General features: G+C 37.9%; 1 protein-coding gene and 1 pseudogene across 2 annotated transcripts in view; one reads left to right on the top strand and one right to left on the bottom strand.

The window, feature by feature from the left end:
• Positions 1 to 19,973, top strand: part of LOC110202632 (putative olfactory receptor 2W6) — a 227,827-nt gene that overhangs the window by 82,057 nt on the left and 125,797 nt on the right. The window lies entirely within an intron of this gene.
• Positions 4,515 to 5,671, bottom strand: LOC110202605 (sorting nexin-27 pseudogene; annotated as a pseudogene).

Raw genomic sequence — 19,973 nt, 5'->3', positions numbered from 1 at the left:
AAATCTAGGCGTACCTGGTCCTTCAAAGCATCAGAAAATAAGACCACAGCCTAATCCTCCCAACACATAAGAGCATCTCTTCTATTTTAGAAGACCCTCTTTGAATCTATGTCAAAAGTCAGAGAAATGAAGGAAGAGAAACCAGCTTGATATTGATCATAGCCATGTTCTTTTATAGACTCTGCTTCTCACATTTTATGCTTCTGTTCTTGGAAGGCAGTGTGGTATAATAGATGGAACTTTGGCCTCAGGTAGTTTATCCTGAGTTTGTCTCACTTCTGACAAGTACTCTTTGTGACCACTGACAATAGTTTTTTCATCTTCTGACTTGCAAAGCTCACTTGCTTTAGCAGAGAGCTTCCTTACAGGAAGCTCCCTACACTGATACAATTATAGGTCTGAATTTTAAAAAAGGTAATAATAATGCAGTTCTTGATCCAGCCCACTTTGCCTTATTCTGCCTTTAGAAATAAAGACTACCAAAAAAATCACCTTTTCCTGATTACTTCTTCCCCTTATACAAGAAGAAAAAAGCCTTTCCTTTCTGAAAGCGTTTTTGAAAAAGACCACCAGTTATGTGTAGAGGGAAGACTATAACGTTGTACTTTCTCAGTTATTTTTAGTTTGTTTCTAGCCTTAATGTAGTATCCTATTTTCAGTCTATGCTGAGAGCTACCTCTGAGGGGGAGTCCAGAGACAACAAAATCTTTGATCCTACCTAATAGCTAGGAATTCCTTGTTCTGTTTTGAAGTGCCTACACCCATAGAAAAGGGTAACTTTTATGGATGTCCAAGGACACAGGAGCTGCATTTCTACAAGTGTCAATTCCATCAGCAGCCTCTTGCAGGTTAGCTCTGAAGAACTCCTCTGGGTTAAAGTTCCCCCAGTGATCAATTAGCATGGAAAACCAAGGAGTCCTAGGGGAAAATGAAGAAACATGAAACTAATGTTCCTGAAGTGATAGTTGATGTCTCACTTTTCACGGAACTATCTGAGCCTTAGAAACATTCCTGCTATTTTAATTACTTGGTATAATCAATTTCAATTCAATCTTTCATTAAACAAAACTTAATAAGTAATATGCACTAAGTACCTCAAGTATGCAGAGACCTAAAATAGGTATTAGAAGTCATTTAATCTACCCTCAAAACGTTTTGTTGTAACTGATAAATAGTAACAGTCTTTGCTGGTATCTATACACACAAAAGAACTTAAATATATATTTAAATTTTATGTTATATATGTATATATAGCAACTAGTTAAAGATTTTAGATAAAAATTATAATTTGAGAAAGCAAAATCAGAGCAAAACATAATATACACAGAAAGAAAGGGAGATTCAGGAACAAATAAAATGATTCTTATTTCCACGTTATCGTCAATACAACCTTTTTCCTTCTCTCTGATCCCTACTTCCTATTCTCACTTCCCCATTCACCCTAATACTAGACTTTCCATTATTACTTCATATCTTAAGCATGAACCTTATGTATGCACACTTGATCTAGTCCAGGTACAAAATCCAAGTCAAAGAGAAAGTTCCTGTAAATGGTGACAGGCTCCAGATACTCCTGTTTGTACTTAAAATTTTACTGATTTTGTCAAGCCTTGGGGAACCTCCACAATGAGATTTATAATCATTCAAGATACTTCAGCTTAACTATTCACACAGGAAAACCCAAGTGGATATAGAATGCATGTGGTATAAACTACTGTGTGCAGTTGGAGAGACAACTCACAGAGATTGTTCATCAGTATGTGTATCTTGGATGACACCATAGATGGACACTGAGTTGGGTACCAACAAAACAGGAAGAGAAGAGTGGAATTTATTGCTTTTGAGAAGTATGTTTTTTTTTTAAATGAGTGATACTAAGGTCTATCTTTCTATTAATTTCATTTGTGTGGTTATTATTTATCTAGTCACTTCTATTTGTTTTCTCTTAATTTGTATTGAAATCTTGTCTTTTTTCACAATAATTAATTTCTGAATATATTCCTCTATTGCCCAGTAAGTTGATCCTTCTAAAAAAGATTTTAAAAATAAAGTTAAAAAAACAGTTCAGCAAATCCAAAGAATGCATGAAGAGTATATATCTTTACTGTATCCTTTGATTAAGAGGTCATATGGTATAGTAGATAGTGACTTGGTCTTGGAGTTTGGAAGACCTGAATGGTAATCCTATTTTTTAAAAATTTCTTTTTTTTTCCCCCTTAAATTTATTTATTTTTAGTTTTCAACATTTACTTTCACAAGATTTTGAGTTTCAGATTTTCATCTTGCCCCTCCCCCCACCCCAAGATGGCATGCATTCTGAATATTCCTTCCCCTAGTCTGCCCTCTCTTCTATCTCTCTCCCCGCTTCTCTTATCCCCTTCCCCTTCTACTACCCTGTAGGGCAGGATAGATTTCTTTTTATTCTTTTTTTTTATCTTTAGGCAATTGAGGTTAAGTGACTTGCCCAGGGTCACATAGCTAGTAAGTATCAAGTGTTTGGTCTGAGGCCAGATTTGAACTCAGGTCCTCCTGACTTCAGGGCCAGTGCTCTATCTACTGTGCCACCTAGCTGTCCCAAGGATAGATTTCTGCACCCCATTTCCTGTATTTCTTATTTCCCAGTTGCATGTGCAAACATTTTTTTAAAAATATGTGTTTTTAAAACTTTGGGTTCCAAATTTTTTCCCTTCCTCCCTCCCCACCCACCTTCATTGAAAAGGCAAGCAACTTAATATAGATTGTACGTGTGCAGTTACGCAAAACACTTCCATGGTAGTCATGTTGTGAAAAACTAACTCTATTTCCCTTAATCCTATACCCCCCCACTTATTCTATTCTTTCTTTTGACCCTGTCCCTACTCAGAAGTGTTTCCTTCTGATTACCCCCTTTCCCAGTCTGCCCTCCTCTCTATCATTCCCTTTCTCTCTTGTCCCCTTCTTCCTCTATTTTCCTGTAGGGTAAGACAGATTTCCATACACAATTGAGTGTGTATGTTATTCCCTCCTTAAGTCAAATCCTATGAGAATAAGATTCACTCATTCCCTCTCACCTTCCCCTACTTCCCCTCCACTGTAAGAGCCTTTTCTTTTCTGTTTTTTTGTGAAATAATTACCCCATTCTACCTCTCCCTTTCTCCTTCTCCCAGTAGAATCCTCTCTCACCCCTTAATTTGTTCTCCAGATATGACCCCTTCATCTTCAATTCACCCGTGCCCTGTATCTATCTATCTATCTATCTATCTATCTATCTATCTATCTATCTATCCATCTATCTATCTAATCTCTCTCTCTCTTTCTCTCTCTCTCTCTCTCTCTCTCTCTCTCTCTATATATATATATATATATATATATATACACACACATACATACATATAATTTTTTCCCTCTAACTACCTAATACTGACAAAGGTCTCATGAGTTATAAATATCATCTTTCCATGCAGGAATGTAAACAGTTCAACCTTAATAAGTCTCTTATGATTTCTCTTTCCTGTTTACCTCTTCATGTTCTGTTTGAGTCTTCTATTTGAAAGCCAAATTTTCTATTCAGCTCTGTCTTTTCATCAAGAATGCTTGAAAGTCCTCTATTTCACTGAATGACCATTTTTTCCCCTGAAGGATTATACTCAGTTTTGCTGGGTAGGTGATTCTTGGTTGTAATCCTATCTCCTTTGCCCTCCGGAATATTATGTTCCATGCCCTGTGGTCCTTTAATGTAGAAGCTGCTAAATCTTGTGTTATCCTGATTGTGTTTCCACAATACTTGAATTGTTTCTTTCTGGCAGCTTGTAATATTTTCTCCTTGACCTGGGAACTCTGGAATTTGGCTACAATATTCCTAGTTTTCCTTTGGGGATGTCTTTCAGAAGGAGATTGGTGGATTCTTTCAATGTCTATTTTGCCCTCTGGTTCTACTATATCAGGGCAGTTTTCCTTGATAATTTCTTGAAAGATGATGTCTAGGCTCTTTTTTTGCTCATGGCTTTCAGATAGTCCAATAATTTTTAAATTCTCTCTCCTGGATCTATTTTCCAGGTCAGTTGTTTTTCCAATGAGATATTTCCCATTGTTTTCTAATTTTTCATTCTTTTGGATTTGTTTTACAGTATCTTGATTTCTCATAAAGTCACTAACTTCCAATTGCTCTATTCTAATTTTTAAGGAATTATTTTCTTCAGTAATCTTTTGGACTTCCTTTTCCATTTGTCCAATTTTGCTTTTTAGGGCACTCTTCTCCTCATTGGCTTTTTGGACCTCTTTTGCCATTTGGGTTAGACTATTTTTAAGGTGTTATTTTCTTCAGCATTTTTTGGGGTGTCCTTTGGCAAGCTGTTGACTTGTTTTTCATGATTTTCTTGCATCACTCTCATTTCTCTTCCCAGTTTTTGCTCTACTTCTCTCACTTGATTCTCAAACTCCTTTTTGAGCTCTTCCAAGGCCTGAGACTGATCCATATTTTTGTTGGAGGCTTTGTATGTAGGAGCTTTTTCTCTTTTGTAAGTGTTAATGGTTGCTCTGACATAGGGAGTGGAAGGGGGGGAGAAAGAACATATGAAGAGGGAAGAGGGGAGGGAATGAGGGGGTGGGGCTAGGTGGCCATATCCCTCTGCTGTGACCTGGCCATCTGAAAAATGTTCTCTTTCCTCCACTTGAGTTCGCAGAACACTCTCTTGAAGCACTCGTGCATGCAATTGAAATAGGGTGTGAAGATTTTAACCCATTGAGGCTTCTTCTCTCCTTGCCCATATTCAAAACAGAAAGCCATTCCCTCTTCGTCTGTGTCCCATCGCTGCATCTCATCCCACTCAAAGGCTATTACCTGGTTCTCAAGCTGCCCTTCTTCCATGCAGACATGTAGCTTAAAGTGCGTAATGCTGATGGCTGTGATGACATGTCCCTTCCGCCTAGAGTCACAGGAACAGTGGGGGAAGATAATCTCATTGTAGCCCTCACAGGTCCTAAGCATGTTGAGGTACATAACCATCTTCCTCTGTTCACATAGCTTCTGTAACTGGTATGATTTTTCCTCTGCTTTGATATAACCTTTTTTGACATCATCAACAGCCTGATGGAAGAAGTAGGTAACTGCGAGGTCATTATCATTCAGAAGAACCTTCTCTTCTGTAGTGAAGAGCCATTTTCGAATAGTCAGGCAGGTGCTTGGCACAGCTGATGTGTAGTTCTGGACATAGAGCTTGTGGGGAAATTCATTGGGAGCCAGGTTATGTACAAAGGAGTGATTAATCACCTCAAACAAGTCAAGGCTAATTCATGGTCGTGCTGTCCATACCAACCTTTGCTGTGATAGCCTGATACACCTGGTCTGTGGTGCTGTTCTTTTTAACTCGGACCGTCACTGTGGTGGCGTCTGGCAAAGCCACTCTCAGTTCGACATCAGAGACACCATTGTAGTTCTCATCTGACTCGGAGAGGAACTCTTGCATGATGTCACTCTCACCAATGACTCGTATGGAACGTACTTTCTCCAGGTACTCCTCTAACCCACCACGTTGGGCATCCAACTGCTGTTCTGATAATGAAAACGGCAACTTCCTGGCAGGCGAGGAAAAGTAAAGTTGGTAAACTCTCGTTTAAGGTTCTGGTGCAGGACTGCAAATTCCCGGTACAGCTTAGAACACAGCTACCTTCCCGCCATGTAAACGTTGTACAGCACAAACTTCTCGCCATTCTGCTCCACATGTTTATATGTGGAGACTGATATGGGCACTGCTTGCTTTTCCGTATAGTCGTAAAAGAACTGTCCCAATGAGTCATCACTGGGATCAAGGTTATCTGCCTCATGAGGAGGTATAAATAACAGTGTCAAGATCAATTCCTTTTCACCAGCTCGGATCAGATCCACCACCTGCTTGTGTGTTGCCCCTTCCACATTCACGCCATTCACCTCCGGGATGCGGTCCCCTTTGTGCACCCCCGCCCGGTCGGCCGCCCCTCCAGGGCAGCACGGCCCTCACATGCTGCGGCAGCGTGTAGAGCTCCCCGTTGGTGCTCCGCAGCTGCCCACCCTCCTCACTCGGCCCCGCACGTTGAAGCCATAACCGGACTCGGACTTGATGATGCGCACCACCCGCGGGCCGCCCCCCCACGCCGTTCAGGGCGCCCCAGGAGCCCGGACCCGCTGCCGGGGCTGAAGAGTGAATCCCTTCCCCGTCCTTTGACTTTGTTGTCTTCTTTTGGTTGTAAGTTTTGATCTTTGTTACCAAAAAAAGATTCTACGGTCTAACACTTCTTTCGAGGTTTGCTCATTATCCCAGCCAATTACTTGAGTTATAAACTCTTTATTAAAGTAGAGGTCTGCTTCCAACATGGAGAATGTACTCCCAAGCTTCGGGGTTTGTACAGCTGTTTTCAGAGATACTTCTAGGGACCTGCAAATTTTCAGTTCTTCCAAGGTGGTGTGGTAAGGTACGAGGTGTTTACTCCTTTCCTGGCTTGTGCTCTGGTCTATGAGTGAACCATAAGCACTCTTTTCTGTCTTGAAACTGTGTTGAAGATTTCCTTTTCATAGCCACTACAAGCTCCATCACGCCAGTGCTCCTCCTCTCCCCAGGACCGCCCCTCAGAACTGTGACCCAGATCCAAGCACTGGTGAAGCAAGAGATTCCTGCCTTAGCACTGGCAAAGAGATCCCTGCAATCCCCCTCTGATCAGCCACTTGATTTCCGCTCAGTTTGTGGGCTGGAAGCTCAGGAAGCAGGCACTGCTCCGGGTCCGTGCTCTCTAGGGAACTGAGGCTGAGATCTGGCTCCTCTCTCACTGCGGAAACAGACTTTTCCCACTGACTTTCTAGGCTGTCTTTGGCATTGGAAGTCTGGAAATCGCCACAGCTGCCCACGATTCAGTCCTCTGGGGCCTGCTCCAGGTTCGCTGTGGCCTTGCCTGCCCACGCTAAACTGCGCTACTCCCGCAGCCCAGTGCGATATACCTTTCCGAGCAACCATCAGGTTGTCCTGGGCTGGAAATTTGTTTCACTCTGTCTTTTTGTGGATTCTGCTGCTTTAGAATTTTTTAGAGCCATTTTTTATAGGTATTTGGAGGGGTTTGGAGAAGAGCTCAAGCAAGTCATTGCTTTCACTCTGCCACCTTGGCTCTGCCCCTCAATGGTAATCCTATCTTAAAACATGTTCTAGCTGTATGATCCTGGGATTTCTAACCTTCAGAACACTTTGGTTTAGATTTTGCATGTGCTTGTGGTAGATTGCCACATATGGTTGGGGGAATGTTTACACTAGCTGTTCTTATTATAGCACCTTAAGCAAATATCCTTTTCTAAAAGCTAATTGTCCGGCTAACTAATTAATATAACATGATTATGAGGGAAGCATACCAGAGAGGGTTCATGAACTAAAGCACTAGAAAGACATCCCCAACACCTAGGGGAGTACTCCTAGAATCTTTAGGGAGATACAGCAACCATGTTTTGGGCACCTGACTTAGTGCAAGTGGAAGTTGGAATAATAGTTTCAGAACATATGTTACATACATAAAGGCTTTTGCAATAAAAAAAATAAGTTAGCTTTTAACTATCTTGGTCAGATTTTGTGTTAATTATCTGGGGGTCTCTAAGTAAATTATTATGCCATTGACAAATGGGAATAGTTTTGTCTACCTTTGCAAATGTTTGTCTTTAATTTTCTCTCCTGTCTTGTTGCTTTGCTCTAATTTCTAGAACTATATCAAATAACAAGAAAGAGACATATTTGTTTTACTCCTGTACTTACTTGGAAAATGTCTTTCTCCAATGTAAATAATGCCACAGCATGTTTGTTTTTAAATATATTTTAAAAATTTTACGTAAAAATCACCATTCTATGCCATTTCATAATTTTTCTTCCAACATAAATTAGCTTTATGCTTTTTGGAGAATTTTCACACATTTATTGATATGACATATAGCTTTTGGTTTTGAGTTTTTAATATGATCAGTTATTGTAATTATTTTTCTAATATTGAATCATTCTTGCATTTCTATTATATATCCACCATTATCATAGAGAATATATTTTTGGGTACATTGCTGTAGTATTTTTGCTAGGATTTTATTTAAAAAATTTTCAGTGACAATCATAGAAAAACAGAATTTGAGTTTCTGGGGATTTCAGTGCCCATCAAGTCCAACCCAATCAAAAAAGGAATGCCCCAGTATGACAAACCTGACAAGTGGTTATCCAGTGTCTTCTTAAAGACTTCCAAGCAGTAAGAAGCAGCGACTCTTGGCAGTTCATCTCACTTTTGGATAGTTCTAGTGGATAAGAAGTTTTTTCTGACATTGGACATATATTTGTCTCCTTGAAACTTTTACCCGCCACACTTGGGACCTTTTGGGGCCAAATGGAGCAAATATGAGCTGTCTTCCACATGATAGACCTTCAAATTCTTGAAAACTATCATGCTAAAAAGCATGGCTCCAAAGGGAACAAGTACAGTGGGTAAAAGTTTGTATTTGAGAAACTGGTTTTTAGAAACCAAGTCTTCAAGGCTCAAGCTTAGTCATTATAATCATAGTGATTGATTTAGATTTTAGATTTTTAAATTGTTCTGTTCCTTTGCATTATCGTACTCATATAGTTTCCCCCATTCTAATTCTTCCATTTTGCAATCATTCATACAAGTTTTCCCATGACTTTTCTAATTCATTGATTTTTAGAGGCAATAATATTCTGTAACAATCAAGTGTCATAGTTTGTTCAGTCTTCTCTTGATTAATGGGCATTTATTTTGTTTCTGATTCTTTGCTACCATAAAAAGTGCTGTTATAAGTATTTTTGATGTGTTGGGTCTTTCTTTCTTCAATTTCCTGATGGGTATAAACATAGCAGTGGAAAGATCAAAGAGTTTGGATATTTTGGTCACTTTTTTTTTTAAAAAGCGTAATTCCAAAGAACTTTCTAGAATGCTTGGGCCAATTCACAATTCTACCAGCAATATGTTGCTATTCCTGTTGGGGTAGATGAGTGTTCAGGGAAGACTGGTACCTCTTGTATGAGGGCTGCTGAGCCTTTTTCAGGGCTGCTTTCCACCTTTGATGGCTACCTGATTCACCCAACTCTCACTTGTGGATCTAAGAAGCTGTGGTATGTCCAGTGGCCACACCCTAGTAAACTAAACTGCTGAGTAAACTCTGCAGACAAACTTATCCAGGTTGAGGGTAACTAAGGGCTCTCAAAATCATTGGTGAGTTAGGGGGATGTCTTCCCCAAGTGTGTGAAGACTTCCCTTGGTGGAATGGGTATATGAGAACAATTTGTTCCAACAACCATGAAGGCAACTGAAGCAGGCTCTGAGGAGGGCTTAGACCTTCATTAGAGACATAGAAGATACCAAGGTCATCCATTACATCTCAAGCCATTGCCAGTTGCCTTGACTTTTGTTTTGCTACTAGACTCTGATGACTCTGGAGAGAGAGAGTGAGGCTGATGATTTCATGCAACTCTGCCTCACTTAAATCCAATTTATGTGGGGGTCTAAAGATATCACCCATACCATTTTACCAATTTTACCTACCTCAAAGTCCTGTAGTGACAGGCAAGTAATGAAGCAATAGGTGTGGATATACTAATAGCTGTAGTCACATCCATACATGTAGGTGGCTTAGGCCATTGGATCATTTTCTCACTGGACTGATGCTGCAGTGGGATTTGGCATCACCATGTGTGTCTGAACAGAATTTTTTCCCTCTTTTTTCCAATTTATTTATTTTTCATTTTCAACATTCACTTCCACAAGATTTTGAGTTTCAAATTTTCTCCCCATCCTTCCTCTCTCTGCACCCCATGATGTCCTGCATTCTGATTCCCCCTTCCCCCAATCTGCCCTCCCATCTATAACTATCCCCCTTCTTTTATCCCCTTTCTTTTCCATTTTCCTGTAGGGCAGTATAGATTTATATACCCCATTGCTGTATACCTTATTTCCCAATTGCAATTAAAAACAATTTTTTTGCTTGTTTTTTTAATTTAAAAAAATTATTTTGATTTATCAACAATCACTTCCATATGCTTTTGAGTTTAAAATTTTTCTCCCCCTTCCTCCCCACCACCCTCCCCAAGATGGTGCACAATCTGATATAGGCTATACATTTACATTCCTATTAAACAAATTTTCACATTAGTGATGTTGTAAGTAAAAATTAAAACTAATAGGAGGAACCATCAAAAAGATGAAGAAAATCAACAGAAGAGAGAAAAAAAGATAGCCATTCAACTTCTACAGTTCTTTCTTTGGATGTGGATAGCATTTTCCATCGCAAGGCCTCTGGAGATGTCTTAGATCCTTGTATTGCTGAGAAGGCTTAAGTTTATCAACACTAGTCATCGCACAACATGGCTGTTGTTGCGTACAATGTTCTCTTGGTTCTGCTCACTTCACTCAGAATCAGACCATACAAGTCTTTCCAGGTTTTTCTGAAGTCAGCCTGTTCATCATTTCTTATAGCACAATAGTAGTCCATTACTTTCATATACCACAACTTGCTCAGCCATTCCCCAATTGATGGGCATCCTTTCAATTTCCAATTCTTTGCCACCACAAAAAGAGTTGCTATGAATATTTTTGTGCATGTGGGTCTCTCCCATTTGTATGATCTCTTTGGGATATAGCCCTAGAAGTGCTATTGCTGGATCAAAGGGTATGCACATTTCTGTAGCCCTTTGGGCATAGTTCCAAATTGTTCTCCAAAATGGTTGGATCAGTTCACAATTCCACCAACAATGCATTAGTGTTCCAATTTTCCCACATCTTCTCCAACATTTATCATTTTCCTGTTTTGTCATGTTGGCCAATCTGATAGGTGTGATGTGGTACCTCAGAGTTGTTTTGATTTGCATTTCTCTAATCAATAATGATTTAGAGCATTTTTTCATATGACTATAGATGGCTTTAATTTCTTCATCTGAGAACTGTCTGTTCATATCCTTTGGCCATTTATCAATTGGGGAATGGCTTGTATTCTTATAAATTTGTCTTAATTCTTTATATATTTTAGAAATGAGGCCCTTATCTAATAAACTGGCTGTAAAAATTCTTTCCCAATTTTCTACCTTCCTTTCAATCTTAGTTGCATTAGTTTTGTTTGTGCAAACCCTTTTCAATTTAATGTAATCAAAATTATCCATTTTGTTTTTCATAATGTTCACTATCTCCTGTTTGGTCGTGAATTCTTCTGTTCTCCATAGATCTGATAGGTAAACTATTCCTTGCTCTCCCAGTTTGCTTATGTATCAGCCTTTATATCTAAATCATGAACCCATTTTGACTTTATTTTGGTATATGGTGTGAGATTTTGGTCTATGCCTAGTTTCTGCCATACTCTTTTCCAGTTTTTCCAGCAGTTTTTTTTCAAAGAGTGGGTTCTTATCCCAGAAGCTGGGGTCTTTGGGTTTATCAAATAATAGATTACTATAGTCATTGACTACTGTGTTTGCATATTTAACTTATTCCACTGATCCACCACTCTATATCTTAGCCAGTATCAAGCAGTTTTGATGATTGCTGCTTTATAATACAATTTAAGATCTGGAATTGCTAGGCCACCTTCCCCTGCATTTCTTTTCATTAGTTCCCTTGATATTCTGGACCATTTGTTCTTCCAAATGAATCTTAGTATTATTTTTTCTAACTCTATAAAATAATTTTTTGGTAGTTTGATTGGTATGGCACTGAATAAGTAAATGAGCTTAGGTAGAATTGTCATTTTTATTATATTAGCTCGGCCTACCCATGAGCAACTGATGTTTTTCCAATTATTTAAATCTGATTTTGTTTGTGTGAAAAGTGTTTTGTAATTGTGTTCATAGAGTTCCTGGGTTTGTTTCAGTAGGTAGACTCCTAAATATTTTGTAATGTCTACAATAAGTTTAAATGAAATTTCTCTATCTAAAAGCAATTTTTTTTTAGGCAATTGGGGTTAAGTGACTTGCCCAGGGTCACATAGCTAGTAAGTGTCAAATGTTTGGTCTGAGGCCAGATTTGAACTCAGGTCCTCCTGACTTCAGGGCTGGTGCTTTATCCACTGTGCCACCTAACTGCCCCTAAAAATAATTTTCAACATGTGTTTTTAAAGCTTTGGGTTCCAAATTCTCTCCTTTCATCCCTCCTCTCCCCCCCTCACTGAGATGGCAAGCAACTCGATACAGGTTATACATGTGTAGTCATGCAAAACACTTTCATAGTAGTCATGTTGTGAAAAACTAACTATATTTCCCTTCATCCTATCTGGCCCCCCCATTTATTCTATTCTCTCTTTTGACCCTGTCCCTCCTCAGAAGTGTTTGCTTATGATTTCTCCCTCCCCCAACTTGCCCTCCCTTCTATTATGTCCCTCCCCTTATCCTCTTCCCTCCTATTATCTTGTAGGGTAAGATAGATTTCTGTACCCAACTGAATGTGTATGTTATTTTCTACTTAAGCCAAATCTGATGAGAATAAGAGTCACTCATTCCCTCTCCTCTTCCCCCACTTTCCCTCCAATGTAAAAGCTTTTTCTTGTCTGCTTTATGTGAGATAATTTCCCCCATCCTATCTCTCCCTTTCTCCTTCTCCCAGTATAATCCTCTCTCACCCCTTAATTTCATGTTTTAGATATCACCCTTTCATCTTCAACTCACCCTGTGCATTCTATCTATCTATCTATCTATCTATCTATCTATCTATCTATCTATCTATCTATCTATCTATCTATCTATGTATCTATGTATCTATCTCTTTATCTCTCTATCTCTCTATCTATCCATATATTTTTTTCCCCTCCAACTACCCTAATACTGAGAAAGATGTCATGAGTCACAAATATCATCTTTCCACTCAGGAATGTAAACAGTTCAACCTTATTAAGTCCCTTATAATTTCTCTTTCCTGTTTACCTCTTCATACTTCTCTTGAGTCTTGTATTTGAAAGTCAAATTTTCTATTCAACTCATCAAGAATGCTTGAAAGTCCTCTATTTCACTGAATTCCATTTTCCCTCCTGAAGGATTACACTCAATTTTGCTGGGTAGGTGATTATTAGCTGTAACCCTATCTCCTTTGCCCCCTGGAATATCATATTCCAAGTCCTGCAGTCCCTTAATGTAGAAGCTACTAAATCTTGTGTTATCCTGATTGCATTTCCACAATACTCAAATTCTTTCTTTCTGGCTGCTTGCAATATTTTCTCCTTGACCTGGCAACTCTGGAATTTGGCTACACTATTCCTAGGAATTTTCCTTTGGGGATCTCCTTCAGGAGGTCATCAGTGGATTATTTCAATTTTTATTTTATCCTCTGGTTCTAGAATATCAGAGCAATTTTCCTTGATAATTTCTTGAAATATGATGTCTGGGCTCTTTTTTGATCATGGTTTTCAGAGTCCAATAATTTTAAAATTATCTCTCCTAGATCTATTTTCCAGGTCAGTTGTTTTTCTAATGAGATATTTCCCATTGTTTTCTAATTTTTCATTCTTTTGAATTTGTTTTACAGTGTCTTGATTTCTCATAAATTCACTAGTTTCCCATTGCTTCATTCTAATTTTTAAGGAAGTATTTTTTTTTTTTACTGAGCTTTTGGACTTCCTTTTCCATTTGGCTAATTCTGTTTTTTAAGGTATTCTTCTCCTCATTGGCTTTTTGTACCTCTTTTGCCATTTGGATTAGGCTATTTTTAAAGGTGTTATTTTCTTCAGTTTTTTTTTTGGGGTCTTCTTTAGCAAGCTGTGGACTAGTTTTTCATGATTTTCTTGCATCACTCTCATTTCTCTTCCCAGTTTTTCCTCTACTTCTCTTATTTGCTTCTCAAAATCCTTTTTGAGCTCTTCCATGGCCTTGGACTGATTCAAATTTTTTTGGATGTGGGATGCAGGAGCTTTGACTTTGTTGTCTTCTTCTGGTTGTATGTTTTGATATTCTTTGTCACCAAAGAACGATTCTATGGTCCAAGGTGTTTTTTTTTTTTTGCACAGTTTGCTCATGATCCCAGCCAATTACTTGAGTTTTAAACTCTTTGTTAAGGTAGGGGTCTGCTTCCAGTGTGAAGAATGCACTGTCTCAAGCTTCAGGGGTTTTTGTGCAGCTCTTTTCAGACATACTTCTAGTAAGTTTTCAGTTCTTCCAAGGTGGTATGATCAAGGGTGAGGTATTTACTCCTTTATTGGCCTGTGCTCAGGTCTATGAGTGACCATAAGCACTCTTTTCTGCCTTGGAACTGTGAGGAGGATTCTCTCTTCACTGACAGTATAAGCTCCACCATGCCAGCACTCCTTGTGCGAGGATCTCCTTTTAGAATTGTGACCCAGATCCAAGCATGGATAAAGCAATAGAATACTGCCTCAGTACCAACAAAGAGATCCCTGAAATCCCCCTGTGATCAGCTACTTAATTCCCCCTCAGTCTGTGTGCTGAAGCTCTGGTAGCAGCCACCGCTCAAGGGTTGCTCATGGACTGGGGCTGAGACTGAGCTCCTCTCTCACTGTGGTCACAGACTTATCCTACTGACCTTCTAAGTTGTCTTTGGTATTTGTAGGTTAAGAAGTCTGGAAACTGCCACAGCTGCTTATGATTCAGTCCTATGAGGCCTGCTCCAGGATCGCTGAGGCCTGTTTTGCCTACATGCCCATGCTGAACTGTATTTCTCTCCCAGCCCAGCATGATAGACCTTTCTAATCAACCATCCAGGTTGTCTTGGGCTGGAAATTTGTTTTACTCTGTCTTTTTGTGGGTTCTGCTGCTCTAGAACTTGTTTAGAGCCATTTTTACAGGTATTTGGAGGGGTTTGGGGGACAGCTCAACCAAGTCACTGCTTTTACTCTGCCATCTTGGCTCTGCCTCCCCCCCCCAAAAAAAAGACTATTTTATGGAGAACTCCCACAAGGCAAGTGTACATATGGAGATCAGAAGAAGAGGTACAAGGACACTCTCAAGCTCTCTCTGAAGAACTTTGTAATTGACTGTGAGACATGGGTGACATTGGTACAGGATAGTCCAACATGGCATGCCCACATAAAGAAGGAGTTGTGCTCTATGAGTAAAGCAGAATTTCAGTATTTCAAAAGAAATGTGAGATGAACAAATTAAGAGATGTCTTTACTCCAAATGTTCATATGGATTATTTGTGCCCAACTTGTGGTAGAGCCTTTTGAGCTCATATTGGCCTAATCAACCGCAGCCTGACACACTGTATCTTGATGCTGATGTAGTGATGTTATTTTGATTCTCTTTGAGCATGAAGGAAAAACCAACCAACTTCTCTAGCATTATCTGTTTCCATATTTTATTATTCTCAGTTTGCTGGGTATGAAAGTTTTTTCTTTTGGATTTATATTTCTCTCATGATTAGTCATGTGGAGAAAACTTTCAGATGATAATTCACAGCTTACAATTTTTAATGTTGTAAATTGATTATATCTTTTGGTTAATTACTCATTGGAGAATAACAAACTATATATTTGTGTTGCGCTTCTATATATTTTGGATATCAGACCCTAATTAGTAATATTTGACCCAAAGTTTTTTCCTCCCAGGAAACTGGTTTCCATCACATCCTAGCTCATTAATTTTGTTTATACAAAAGCTTTTAAATCTGACATTGTAGAAATTTTCTTTGTTATCACCTTTATCTTTTGCTTGGTTAAGAACTCTCTCCCATATCATAGCTATGAAAAGTAACTGATAAGGTTGTCTTTGTTTTTGTTTTTTTATGGTGTGAGCTTTAATATTTAGGTCACACATTTATTTTATTTTATTGAGGTATGTGGTTTAAGATAATAGTTTAGACTTAATTTGTGCCAAATTGTTTTCCTGTTTTCTTAGCAATTCTTGTCAAATAGAAATTTTACATTCTACAACTAATTTGCATTCTCTGGTTTATTACATGGTGAGTTATTGAGTTCTATTGTTATTCTTTCTTACTTAGTTGTCCCTTTCAACTACTTTTGTATTTTTTAACCAGTAACTTTTTTTTGATGGCTGCTGCTTCACATTATGATTTGAGTTTTAAAAATGATATTTCCACTTTAATTCTAATTTTTCTCATCATTTTCTTTGGATTCTAGATTTTTTGTTCCTGCAAATGGATTTTACTATTATTTTATATAATTTTATGAAATATCCCTTTGGGAGTTTGATTGGCATAGCACAAAATCTTTAAATTAGTTTCAGTGGCTTCATACTTTTAAATTACATTAGTATGACCAAGTCATGAGCATTGAATTTCCTTCCAGTTATTTGGGTTGTTCATTATTTCTTTAAGTAACATTGTTTTTAAATATTTCAAATTTAACTTAAGAGTTTCAACATGTGCTTATTGTTGTCCCCTATAGAACTTTCTTCTCCTTTTAGTTTATTTTCTTTCTTTTATCCTTTTTTGAAATTAAAGTTTAATGATCAATGGAGCTGGAATAGCATCTCTCCATATGTACTCAAAGTCAATCAAAGAGCCTCTTAATGTAGATTAAAAATAAGATTAAGATGTAAAATGTGATTAAAAAAGAAAAGGGAGATGGATTTACAAAAATATTTATAGCAGCTCTTTTTGTGGTGGCAAAGAATTAAAAATTGATGGAATGTCCATCAATTGGGAGATGACCAGACAAATTGTGGTATGTGATTGTAATGGAATGCTATTGTGTTACAAGAAATAATGAGCACAATGATTTCAGAAAAACATGGAATGGTTTAAATGAACTGATGCAGAGTGAAGTGAGCAGAACTAGGAGAGCACTGTGCGCAGTAACAGCAATATTGTACAATGAACAACTGTGAATGACTTTGCTATTCTCAGTAACACATGATCCAAAACAATCCCAAAGGATTTATGATGAAAAATGCTATCCACCTCCGGAAAAAGACTTGATGGAGTCTCAATAGGGATTGAACCACATTATTTTCCTCTTTCTTTCCTTTTTTTTGTTTGAGTTTTCTTTCACAAAATGACTAATATAAAAAGATATTTTACATGATTGAATGTGTATAACCTATATCAGATTGCCTACTATCTTGGGAAGGGGGAGGACAAGGAGGGACAGAGAGAATTTAGAGCTCAATTTTTTAAAAAGGCAAATGCAAAAAAAGTTTTTACATATAATTGGGTGGAAAATATGCTATTATTTTTAAAAACATACTTTTTTTCCCCCTTGAAGCTTTCCCTGAAGCAGGTAGGTGGTTGACAAAACACTGGGCCTGGAATTAAGACCTGAGTTCAAATCCATCCTCAGACACATACCGGCTGTGTGATCCTGGGTAACTCACAATTTCTGTTTGTCTCAATTTCCTCAACTGTAAAATGGGGATAATAATAATATCTACCTCCCAAGGTTGTTGTGAGGATCAAGCAAAATATTATTTATAAATCTCTTAGCACAGTGTCTGGCACATAGTAGGTACTTAATAAATGTTTATTCCCTTCCTTTTCTCACCCCCTTTCCCTATAACACAATATTTCAGTTTGTGGAGAAAGAACAGATTCAGTATTTTGCTCAGTTCTTACATAATATTATTCCCACCAAATTCATGTCCAAAGGCAGTAGTATCACCGCTATGAGTTCTTGTTTCAGCTTTCCCTAACATGGGTACTAGAAGGTTTCTTCTTGCTTCTCAGCATCTTGATACTGGAGTGGCTGCATGACCTAGCCTAAAATACCAGGAGGTCAAGTCAGCTTTCAAAATCGAATAGATTGGAAAAGAACAAATGCAGAGGCTGAGAATTAATGCCCTGCTAAAGGGCCGGATAGCCTCAGATGGTAAAGAAAATCCCAAGGTCTCTCCCCCTTACTACTTGGTCTCTCACTTTGAACAAAAGAGTCACCAAAGAAAGGTTCTTTTTTTTTTTTAATAGATCTGTCTGGTAAACTATTCCATGCTGCCCTAATTTGTTTATGGTATTACCTTTTATGCAAAAATCATGTACCCATTTTGCCCTCATCTTGGTATTTGGCATGAGATCTATACCTAGTTTCTTCCATGCTGTTTTCCAGTTTTTCCAGAAAATTTTTTTTAAATAGTGAGTTTTGGGGCAGGTAGGTGGCACAGTGGATAGAGCACTGGCCCTGGATTCAGGAGGACCTGAGTTCAAATCTGACCTCAGACCCATAACACTCACTAGCTATGTGACTCTGGGCAAGTCACTTAATACCAATTGCCTCATGAAAAAAAAGTAGTGAGTTTTTGTCCCAAAAGTTTGGCTCTTTGGGATTACCAAACACTAAATGACTATGTTCATTTACTACAATGTATTATGTACTTAACCTATTCCACTGATCTACCACTATTACTTAGCTAGTACCAGATTGTCTAGCTTCGTTTTTTGATCATGGCTTTCAGGTAATCACATAATTTTAAAATTATCTCTCCTGGATCTATTTTCCAGGTCAGTTGTTTTCCCAATGAAATATTTCACATTTTCTTCTATTTTTTAATTCTTTTTAATTTCATTTGATTCTTGGTGTCTTATAGAGTAATTAGCTTACACTTGCTCAGTTTTGATTTTTAAGGAATTATTTTCTTCAGTGAGCTTTTTGACCTCCATTTGGTAAATTCTGTTTTTCAAGGCATTCTTCTCTTTATTGGATTTTTGTGCCTCTATTACAATTGGCCTATTCTGTTTTTTAAGGTGTTATTTTCTTCAGTATTTTTTGTGCCTCCTTTTCCAAGCTGTTGACTCTTTTTTCATGATTTTCTTGCATTACTCTCAATTCTCTTCCCAATTTTTCCTCTACCTCTCTTACCTGATTTTTAAAATCTCTTTTGAGTTCTTCCATGGCCTGTGGCCAATTCATATATATTTTTTGGAGACATTAGATGTGGGAGTTTCAACTTTGTTGTCTTCTGAGTTTGTGTTTGAATTTTCCCTATCACCATAGTAACTTTCTGTAGTCAGGATCTCTATCTGCTGTTTCCTCATTTTTTATTCCATACCTGCACAGCATATGGCCTGTGGGTACTATGTTGTGCAGGTCTGTTCCAGACTAATTCTTGACTTTCACCTCTGTGCTAAAGTGGTGCTCTACTTCCTAGTGGAGGGGGCACCATCCCAAGCTTCACAAGCTTTGTTTTGGGCAGCTTTTTTTTAAAGGCATTTCTGGGGACCTGTAAGTTTTTGGTTCTTTTATGGTGGGATGATCTAGGGAGAGGTGTGTTTACTACTCTCCTGTACTATGCATTGATCTATGAGTGACCACAAACACTATTTTTCACCCTGGGACTGTGATGTAGACATTTGGAATCTACTGTGGTGTGTGTTGTGAAATGTTCAATTGTTAAGGGTTCTTAACATTTTTTTTGAGACCTCTTTGGGTGTCTGGTGAAGCTTATAGATTTTTTTTTGGGAATAATATTTTAAAATGCCTGAGTAATTAAATGAAATGCTAGATCTCAGTTAAGGGGTAGTGAAAATAAAGAGATAATTTTTTTTTTTTAGCCATACAAGTTCATTGACTTCCTGAAATCCATTCATGGGAGTTGGTAGATCCCAGGTTAAGAATTCCTTGTTCTAAACCTAATTTTTATCAGACTACTTTCCAATTTTCCTGGTAGATTTGTTAAATAAGTCCAAATTTCAGTAGTTGGAGTCCTTTGGTTGATCAAATATGATGCGATTATGTTATATTGTTTCTGGGTCTGATATACATAATGTATTTTATTGACCAACCTTTTAATTTTTTTAACCAATATCAAATAGTTGTGGTTACAGCTTTGTAGCATGATTGAAGATCTGGAACGAGTAGGCCCCATTATTTCCCACTTTATTCCTATTATTTCCCTTAGTGGATTGTTACATTTTTATGTTAAATTATGTTCATCTTTTTTTAGGTTTAAGAATTTATATTTTGTATTTGGTTTTAGGTTTTAATATCTGTTGCTTGTTTTATTATTTTTAGTTGTATACTCAATTCATGGTTTTGTTCCTTCTCTCTCTCATTTTGTGAAAATGTGTAAAGATATAAATTTTTTCTTAATGACTTCATTAGCTTCATTCCTAGAAGC

This window comes from Phascolarctos cinereus, unplaced genomic scaffold (genome assembly GCF_003287225.1).
Source record: "Phascolarctos cinereus isolate Bilbo 61053 unplaced genomic scaffold, phaCin_HiC Scaffold_5;HRSCAF=322, whole genome shotgun sequence".
Lineage (NCBI taxonomy): Eukaryota > Metazoa > Chordata > Mammalia > Diprotodontia > Phascolarctidae > Phascolarctos > Phascolarctos cinereus.
Note: the sequence above shows the minus strand (reverse complement) of the source record. Positions and strands in the feature narration are given on the sequence as shown.